The following is an 8,664-nucleotide window of genomic DNA, read 5'->3' on the forward strand; positions in this document are numbered from 1 at the left end:
ATCATTTGTCTGGGGACGGTCTCCTCAATCCAGGGACTGTCCCCAGAAATCGGGGATGAATGTAGAGCTGCAACAACTAATCGACTAAGTCGATTATAATCGATGATTGAAAAAGTCTTCAACATTTTCAATCATTGATTAATCAGCTTTCATTTAGTTGGCCCTGGTCACGGCTCCACACACGCCGCGCGCCGCACCTCCTCCCCACCTCATGCTTGCCGCTGCTAGACCCGCACGTTCCACACGCCGCACCTCCTCCCCCCTCACGCTTGCCGCTGCCAGACCCGCCAGCCCGTATCCATGCTCCACACGCCGCTTTTATTTTTTGCTTTATATGATATATATTTCATTACTGCTGGGAGTAGGATAGTACCTACCCAGTGCTATTGGGTTAGGTTTTAGTGCTAGTTTTACAAGACTAATTACACCTCTCCTTGACGATCATTTTATTTTGTTTTCAATAAATAGCCTCATTCTCCGGGAAGACTGATAAAATTACTAGTTCACTAAACAGAAGGCCGATTTTCATCTTCAGTAATGCCTGTAATTAATTTAGTAAGTCCCTTTAGAGCAACTGAGAGCAAACTCCTATAATCAAAACTTGTGCATAGTCTAGGGTTTAGTGTTGAAACAAACTGCATTGTATTCGATCAGTAACAAAGTCAGTGGATAAAAGCTTGTTCACACCACAGGTAATGGGTTGTGTCGGTCAACGCAGTCCCAACACATAGACGAGGCAGAAAGCCTTGTTTTCTAAGTTGTCAGTTGACAGCATTTTATCGCACCGCAACACAAAGCAACCCGATTTAGCGTATAGCAACATGCTACAGCACATGTTACCTAGGTATAAAAAAAACTCTGCACAGCATGTAAACAACACATAGCAATGCATGCAGAAATGCACCACAGAGCACATATCTGCTGACGTGTGTGCTGTGGTGTGAACAAGCCCATAAACATAACGTTGCAGGAGATGATATTAAAATGTGAATGAATATTGTTTGTTCACTGTAATAGGGTTATTCATTGAAGGGTGAAGAGTTTGGAGAAGGCAGGAGAAGTGAACAACATAGCTGAACTGGAATATGAGCTGAATTGGAGAATTTTTCCAAATCAGCTCTTTTGTCCTAGATTGTTCACTTCTCCTGCCTTCTCCAAATGTTTCACCCTTTTGTGAATAACGCTATTAGTAAAATTTAAGTTTTTGACTTCTGTTGGATTTTTATGAAATCCTGAGCCACTGCTGCAGCACAATGGCTTAGTAGTTAGCACTTCTGCCCTGCAGCACTGAGGTCCCAGGTGTTAATTCAGGTTTGACCAGCACACTATCTGTATGGAGTCTGCATGTTCTCCCTGTGCTTGTGTTCGTTTTCTCCAGGTACTCCAGTTTCCTCCCACACTCCAGGGACATGCTGGAAAGTTATTTGGCTAAATTCTAAACTATCCCTAGTATATATGAAATAAGCTACTTGAGGACAAGAACTAAAAGAATAGAGTAAAAGAATAGTATCTAAAGCGAAGCATTCATTGAAGGCTCTACATAAATACCTATAAAATAAATAATCCTCCTCAATATACTTTGTAAAAAGAGCCTGTCTCAAACCTGGGAGAATAAAACTGGCCATATGATGAAAAAATGCTTTTGCAGAGTTACCTTTAGTGAATATCAGTGAATCCAGAGATATTGGCAGCTTAAGTTTAATGTTAAAAGTTGAGCTTGGTCTGGGTCCCCTGGCCCCATATTAGTCAGTGAGGGCCCAATTTGAGCATTGCATGTCTTGATCTTGTTATGACTTTGACTTGAGGTTTGCATTGAAAGTAACCTCTACGAATGCATTTTATCATAAATGAATGTTGGGTTTACTGTCCGTTGCTATTTTTGGGTGAATGGATCAACATTTTTGTGTTTACGGGACAAGCAGACATGTGACAGCCAACCCTCTGTTCTGCTCACCCTTTGGCTCTCCCCACCTTTGATAAACAGTGCTGGGCACTGCTCTCATCCTTTGTCTTCCCCTAAGATCATACTGGAACACTTAGCTGATCTATTATTTGTGACGGCAGTGGAGGGGCTTTTAGATGGTACCAGCTCATCTGACCACACTCTAATGTCAACAGTCTGCCAGTCCCAATGTTCACTTACAAATCCAAAACCCTTGTTGGTTGACTTTTTTGGGAGCTGTAGTTCCACATAGGGTGGAGATCTCTGGAAACAGAACATGCATCCTTTTTTCTGATTTTAGCCTTCCAAAGACAGAAATTCATGCATTGCAGAGCAGAGAACAAAGCAGAGCCTGGAGTAATTGATTTAGTAGGGGGCCCCCCACCCATGATGAAGAGCTACATGAGAAGCTTGCTGGTGTAACCTCATCACTCAGGGAGCCTCTCTCCTCCCGCCCAGTGGAAGCTCTTCTAGGCTTTCATATTATCTGTCACTTAATGTTTTCTTACTAATAATCGATAAACATTGATCCAAGCCTGTGAGTGCTCAGCATTTCTACCCTTAGCCACATAAATACACATAAATTATTAGCTCCACGGAGGCCAGAATTCAAGAGATCTGCACACTCCAAGGCTTTGTAAACATAAATACGATACTAGACACAGCGTCATCATTTTACATTATAAACATTACTCAGCCAGCATTGCCAAACAAGACTGTCTTCATGCCTTTATGGTCTGGATCAAATACATTCTGATGGGTTATACACAACTTAAGTCTCCGAATTAAAAGAATTCTGCCATTTCTGAACGTTGCTTCTAAAAATGCTAGATGCTTTGATGGCTTCATTGTTTTCTGATTGTCTGACCCAGAAGAAGTATAGTGATAAGAGATCCAAACTTTTCCCTGACTTTCATCTGCTGCATGCTTCTTCCAGGTCGGTGTCTCAGAAGTATAGAAGACAGGCACAGCCAGGTAAGTTGCATTTTCAGAAAGAGATGAGCAAGGACAGCCCCTATATTCCTCTCATCATAGGTATGTTTGAAGTCGGTGCAAAGAATGATCATGATGAGCAGAATACAGTAACCAATCAGATTATAGTTTACTGTCCGCTAGTCATAGGATTTCTGATTGTACTGATTAGTTACTGTACTGTGTTGCCTTTCACAAAAGGTGCAGGCATTGCATGTGATAATCAAGCTGTATGTTTAATAACCGCGCGAAGACACGTGCTAAGTAATTTTGCAGATAAAGGAAATTGAACAATTCCACAAGCAAGCCATGTATTCTGAAAAGTAGCATTAGGAAGAATAAATCTTGCTTGCGCTCAGCAATAGTTGCCAGACTGAGAGACAGCTCAGCAGATATTTTGTTCTAACTCATGAAAGATCTGCCCATGTATGGCCAGCTCAACGGAACATTTTAACAGGAAGTCGGTTGATGGAATTAGCATTCCACATGCAGCAATTCAATAAAACAAAGAAACATATTTTGCCAGGTCTTCTACCTTCCATACAAATTCACCCACAGCACTGCCATACTGGATAGCCATGTGCACTGTCCATGCCTACACATGTGCAGACAGTGCAGAGTCCATTCCTAGACATGTGCAGACAGTACACTGTCCATGACTACACAAGTGCAGACAGTGCAGTGTCCCTGCCTACACATGTGCAGACACGGCAGTGTCCATGCCTACACATGTGCAGACAGTGCGGAGTCCATTCCTAGACATGTGCAGACAGTACACTGTCCATGACTACACAAGTGCAGACAGTGCAGTGTCCCTGCCTACACATGTGCAGACACGGCAGTGTCCATGCCTACACATGTGGAGAGAGTACAGTGTCCATGCCTACGCAAGTGCAGACAGTGCGGTGGCCCTACCTACACATGTGCAGACACGGCAGTGTCCATGCCTAGACATGTGCAGACTGTGCAGTGCCCATGCCTACACATGTGGAGAGAGTGCAGTGTCCACGCCTACACATGTGCAGACAGTGCAGTGTCCATGCCTGCACATGTGCAGACAGTGCAGTGTCCATGCCTACACATGTGGAGACAGTGCACTGTTAGTGAACAGACTCCTTACAGCTTCTGTACAGGCAACAGGCTGCTCTCTACGAAAGGTGTTTGACATTAAGGCTTCATGCACTCGGCTGTAATGGAATTACTGATCATCTACGCAGGATCTTAGTGGCAGAAACATCTTGCGTAAAAAAATACAACATGGTCAGTAATATGCTTGTGTTTGCACATGTATAGATAGGTTAACATCCGTGCAGTGTTCAGATGCATAAAAACCTTACTTCCCTAGCAATCCATGAAGTTTATGTCCATACACATGTACATTCATTTATATACGTACAATGTAAATTTACTAACCTCAGAAAAAGGTTTTTGAGCTTGATTATACAGATCTGAACGTAGTGCAAGTCTACTGACTGCATGGGCCCATAGAAAACAATGCACCTGCTTTCAGATCCGTAAAAAAGCTGTATTGATAAAGACGCAGCTTTTTTTATGGCCGCGTGCAATAGTCCTAAAAAAATAACAATGTTGCCTCAGCCTGCACTACAATGCTGCCATGCACATGAGACACAGATCATGATGGACACATACAGGAACATGACATACATTATTGCCACTAAAGACGTAGTCATTTGCTTTCAAAATAAAAAAACATGTTGAAAAGCCGCAATGTTCTATTTCAAATGTAAAAACACAACCCAAACAAATGCATCAAGTGAAAAGCATATGAACAGTAAACAATTGCATTTCATTGTGGGAATGATGCAATAACAGCCTCATGATACTCATATATAGGTGATACCCAAGTCCTCATATATACACTATTATACAGACATTTACATTCAGTAAAACAGTTCATAGCACAATGGAGATTTATATAATGCAGTTATGCTGGTTGAGGTGGGTCACTGACAAAGAAGTCTGTTTTGGAGCATAAACGTAAAGTACATGTAAACCAGTACTGTATATGTAATCAGTAAAATGCTATACTCTTAAACAGCATTATGTGATCATACTCTCTAAAGTGATCTTGCCATGAAGGTCCTTGTTCAGGTACTTCCTGTTATAGGGTGAAAATGCTGTGTCCCTGTCTCTCATTCTTCCTCCTGCACTGTCACACACTGGATGGGACTACATGTGGCCATTTCAACTCACATTGGGCCAGATAAAGTAAAATTGGTGGTTGTTGAGGGATGTGAATGGCGCACGTGACATCTTATTTTGGTGTCTTGCATGTCAAGTATTGGAAAACAGTAGGTCCCCCTACACTCCTTACAGCGTCTCTGGCCCAAATGACAATGGTGGTCCTTGTAGTGACAATCACGGATGGTGCTGTGCACAGCAAACAATGGAAGACAGGAATCACCAGCACTCAGTAGGTAATGTTCAAATGGTAACATCCATTTATTCGGACAAATCGTCACACATATCGCAGTAACCAACATTTCGGGGCCACGCAGGGTCCCTTCATCAGGTCAGAGATGTGACAACTTCTCTGCCCTGATGAAGGGACCCTACGTGGCCCCGAAACATTGGTTACTGCGATATGTGTGACGATTTGTCCGAATAAATGGACGTTACCATTTAAACATTACCTACTGAGTGCTGGTGATTCCTGTCTTCCATTGTTTTCATGTCAAGTAAACTATGATGTTGCAGTGCACATAGTTTATTCGGCACATGTATTATAACTATCCTGTGCCATCATGCCCTACTGCACACCTCTTTTTTGGTGCACTAGTCACTGTGTGAAAGGTAAACGAAAGGGCCATGTGCATTACCATGCGTGCTACATGCACACGCAATAGTGTGAATACAGCCTTTGAATTTGGTGCATGCAAACAAAGCAGGATTTCATGTGCCAAAAATTTAGCGGACTGACAACAGTTTATTTGGCCTGTTACCCAGGTATGGTCCATTGTTGTCACCATTAGGAAACCCACCCTGAGGTATGCCATGCAGACATAGCCAGAGACAGGAATTGGCTGCAGAAGATCTGCAGCACCAAGATGCAACAAAGAATGAAAGAAAGTGAACATGGGTATTTTGTGTAGAAATGATGGCATTTGTTTGAGTCGCCATGTTTTAGAAAACTCAATGAGGGGAATTTACTGGAGCAGACAAAATCTGAAGCAGTTGCCCATAATAACACAATGAGCTTCTCTCTTCAGTTAAGATTTGAAAATGAAAGATAGACGCTGATTGGTTGCTATTGAAAACTGCTCCAAATTCTGTCTGCTCCAGGTTTTATGTCTGCTCCAGGTTTTATGTCTTTTAGTTAGGGTTTACATCTACTTTAGGTACCAAACCTATGCATTTAAGAGTAAGGGAAATGTTGAAAGTCTACCCTATCATATTCACAGGTCCAAACCCAAACCATGGTCATACATGTACATATACATGAACATACATACCTTCACACAGCAGTGAGATTATATGCAGAGAACACACACACCTACATGTGACCATACAGCCATGCTTGTGCGTAGACACATCCACACACCACACCCCCTTGCTTAACAATGGGCCTCTAGTGCCCCTTTATGGCCAGTTCTGGAATTGCAGCCTTCAAGTGAAGAAAAAAAAAAAGGCCACCACCAAGGACTATTCTGTGCAATTTAAAGAGTTATCGATGGGTGCTGAGGAGTTTTACTTTTACTAACTCTGATGGCTGACATTATTGATTATGAAGCCATGCATGCTATGGCTGACTGTCTACTATTGCATATGTATATGTTCACCAGCATTTCCACATTATAGGATTGTTATACATCTATCATCAAACACAAACATCATAAAACCAAATCTGTCAGATCTATATCTCTTTGCAGCTGTGCCTAAACCTTCCCCACCTGATATCCAATCCATCTCTGCTGCCCACTGCCGTTATCCTTCCATTTTGCTGCATCCTTCTGAAGCTTGAGTCCATTTTGTTGTATCTCCCCTACCTAGTTAGCTACATACCTGATCCTACATCTCCATACTTGTTCATACATTTACCAGCCATCAGCTTCATATAGGTTCATGTGGATGATTGAGCATATTCCTGATATCCATATTGTCTTTGCCTTTTCTGCATGACAGCACATAAAATCTAATCTTCTCCTATGAAGGTCAGTTTCAGGTTGGCATCAGCGATGCATTGCATAGCTTGTGTTAAACATAACGTGGCTGTATTATAGATTTGATGAGTAGGAAGACCTACACAGTCATCTCTGGAGAAAAGGCCTAACAGCACATAAACCTGGCAAGCCACACAATGCAGACTGTGATTGCACAGCATCATACATAGCTGATGGATGGTTCTATGTATCCCAGTATGGCAGCACACAGGTAGAAGGAGCCAAGGCTGGTTCTACATGGATCACATACACAGTAGACTCTCTGCATCTCATCTCTTACCTTAATCACAGTCTCAGGCTGTCTCTGCAGATCCTCTTCTTACACAATAGTGCAGGAGTCTGCGATCCCCAGGGCCTCTTGTCACAGCTTCTGCATAGTCCCCATCTGGCTAATTGTAGTCTGTGGAAGAGAGAGGACTGGAGTGTATGAAGGGGGATGGGGATGATGAGCCCTGAGACCCGTAAATTCTCCCCCCTTGGAAGGTCTGATGGAGCCCAGCGCTTGCACTGCTCCGATGCTTTTTTTTTTTTGGGAGGGGGCTGGATGTAGGAGGATGATTCGTGTTGATGGAGAGAGAGGAGAGAGAAGAGAGAGGTGGACCATAGGCAAGGATCCTCCTATTTCTCATTGCATCCCTATGGAGGTCAGGCACGCCCTGAGATCAGCACCACACTGCCATAGACAGCCCATTAACCCTGTTCAGCACCAAGGACAGCAGCCAGCGCAGGCTCATCCCCCAGCTGCTGCCCCCATCCATCTGCATCACAGTCCAACATAGGCAACATTCAGGCTTAAATGAAAACCCCTGTTATATGTGTTATATGTTTGTTATGTGTTCCCAATTAATACAGCATACCTTTAATAAGAACTCTGGCCACAAATTTTCTTGACCCTTGTAGTGGGGCTACCCCATGCACTGCAAGGGTTAAATAGTCATTTTGGTCTAGGGAGGAAAATAAAGAAGATGTAGTCACCTGAGCCTGGCTAGACTGGTCCTCACAGCCTTCTCTCCACCAGGCTCCAGCAATATAAGGACCTGTGACCTCATAACATCTAATGCAAGTCCATTAGACATGAGGGACATACCACAGCTGGAGCAGAGGGGAAAAGAGGTGAGCAGTCACTGTTGCAGGACCGAGGATTCAAAATGAGCGTTTAAAGTGACAAACTCAGAAGTTAAATCTTAAATGCATTCAAGTATTAACTATGAACAAAAATGTATCTTATGTGTGTATAACTCAGATCATCTCTGAATTGGTGTCGACACTGTCCTCCCTTCTAGAGGTTGGCACTTGCTCCCCATGGTCCCTGTGTGTGTTGTAATGTAGTCACCGCTCCAAGCTCACTCCCGTGATGGACTACAGTCACAAATTATTAGAGACTGTAGTCCATCATGGGAGTGAGCTTGGAGACGGAAGGAAGGACAGTGTCAGCACCAATTCAGAGATGCTTTGAGGATCTACAGCCGAGTGATACACACATGAGGTAAATTTTTGTTAATAGTAAAGGTTAGGGATGCACCAATACCGTTTTTTCTGTATCGTGTAAGAGTACCAATATTTATTTTT

At 43.0% G+C, this 8,664-nt stretch overlaps 1 protein-coding gene across 1 annotated transcript in view; it reads right to left on the bottom strand.

Annotated features, from left to right (window-relative positions):
* MAP3K12 (mitogen-activated protein kinase kinase kinase 12) overlaps positions 1–7,600 on the bottom strand; it is a 104,716-nt gene extending 97,116 nt beyond the window's left edge. Inside the window, exon 1 of the mRNA XM_018556209.1 lies at positions 7,376–7,600. The gene's annotated coding sequence lies outside the window, so the exon portion shown is untranslated. The remainder of the gene's footprint in view (positions 1–7,375) is intronic.
* Positions 7,601–8,664: the final 1,064 nt, after the last annotated feature.

The sequence above is a fragment of the Nanorana parkeri genome, unplaced genomic scaffold (genome assembly GCF_000935625.1).
Source record: "Nanorana parkeri isolate BGI_ZX_2015 unplaced genomic scaffold, ASM93562v1 scaffold228, whole genome shotgun sequence".
Lineage (NCBI taxonomy): Eukaryota > Metazoa > Chordata > Amphibia > Anura > Dicroglossidae > Nanorana > Nanorana parkeri.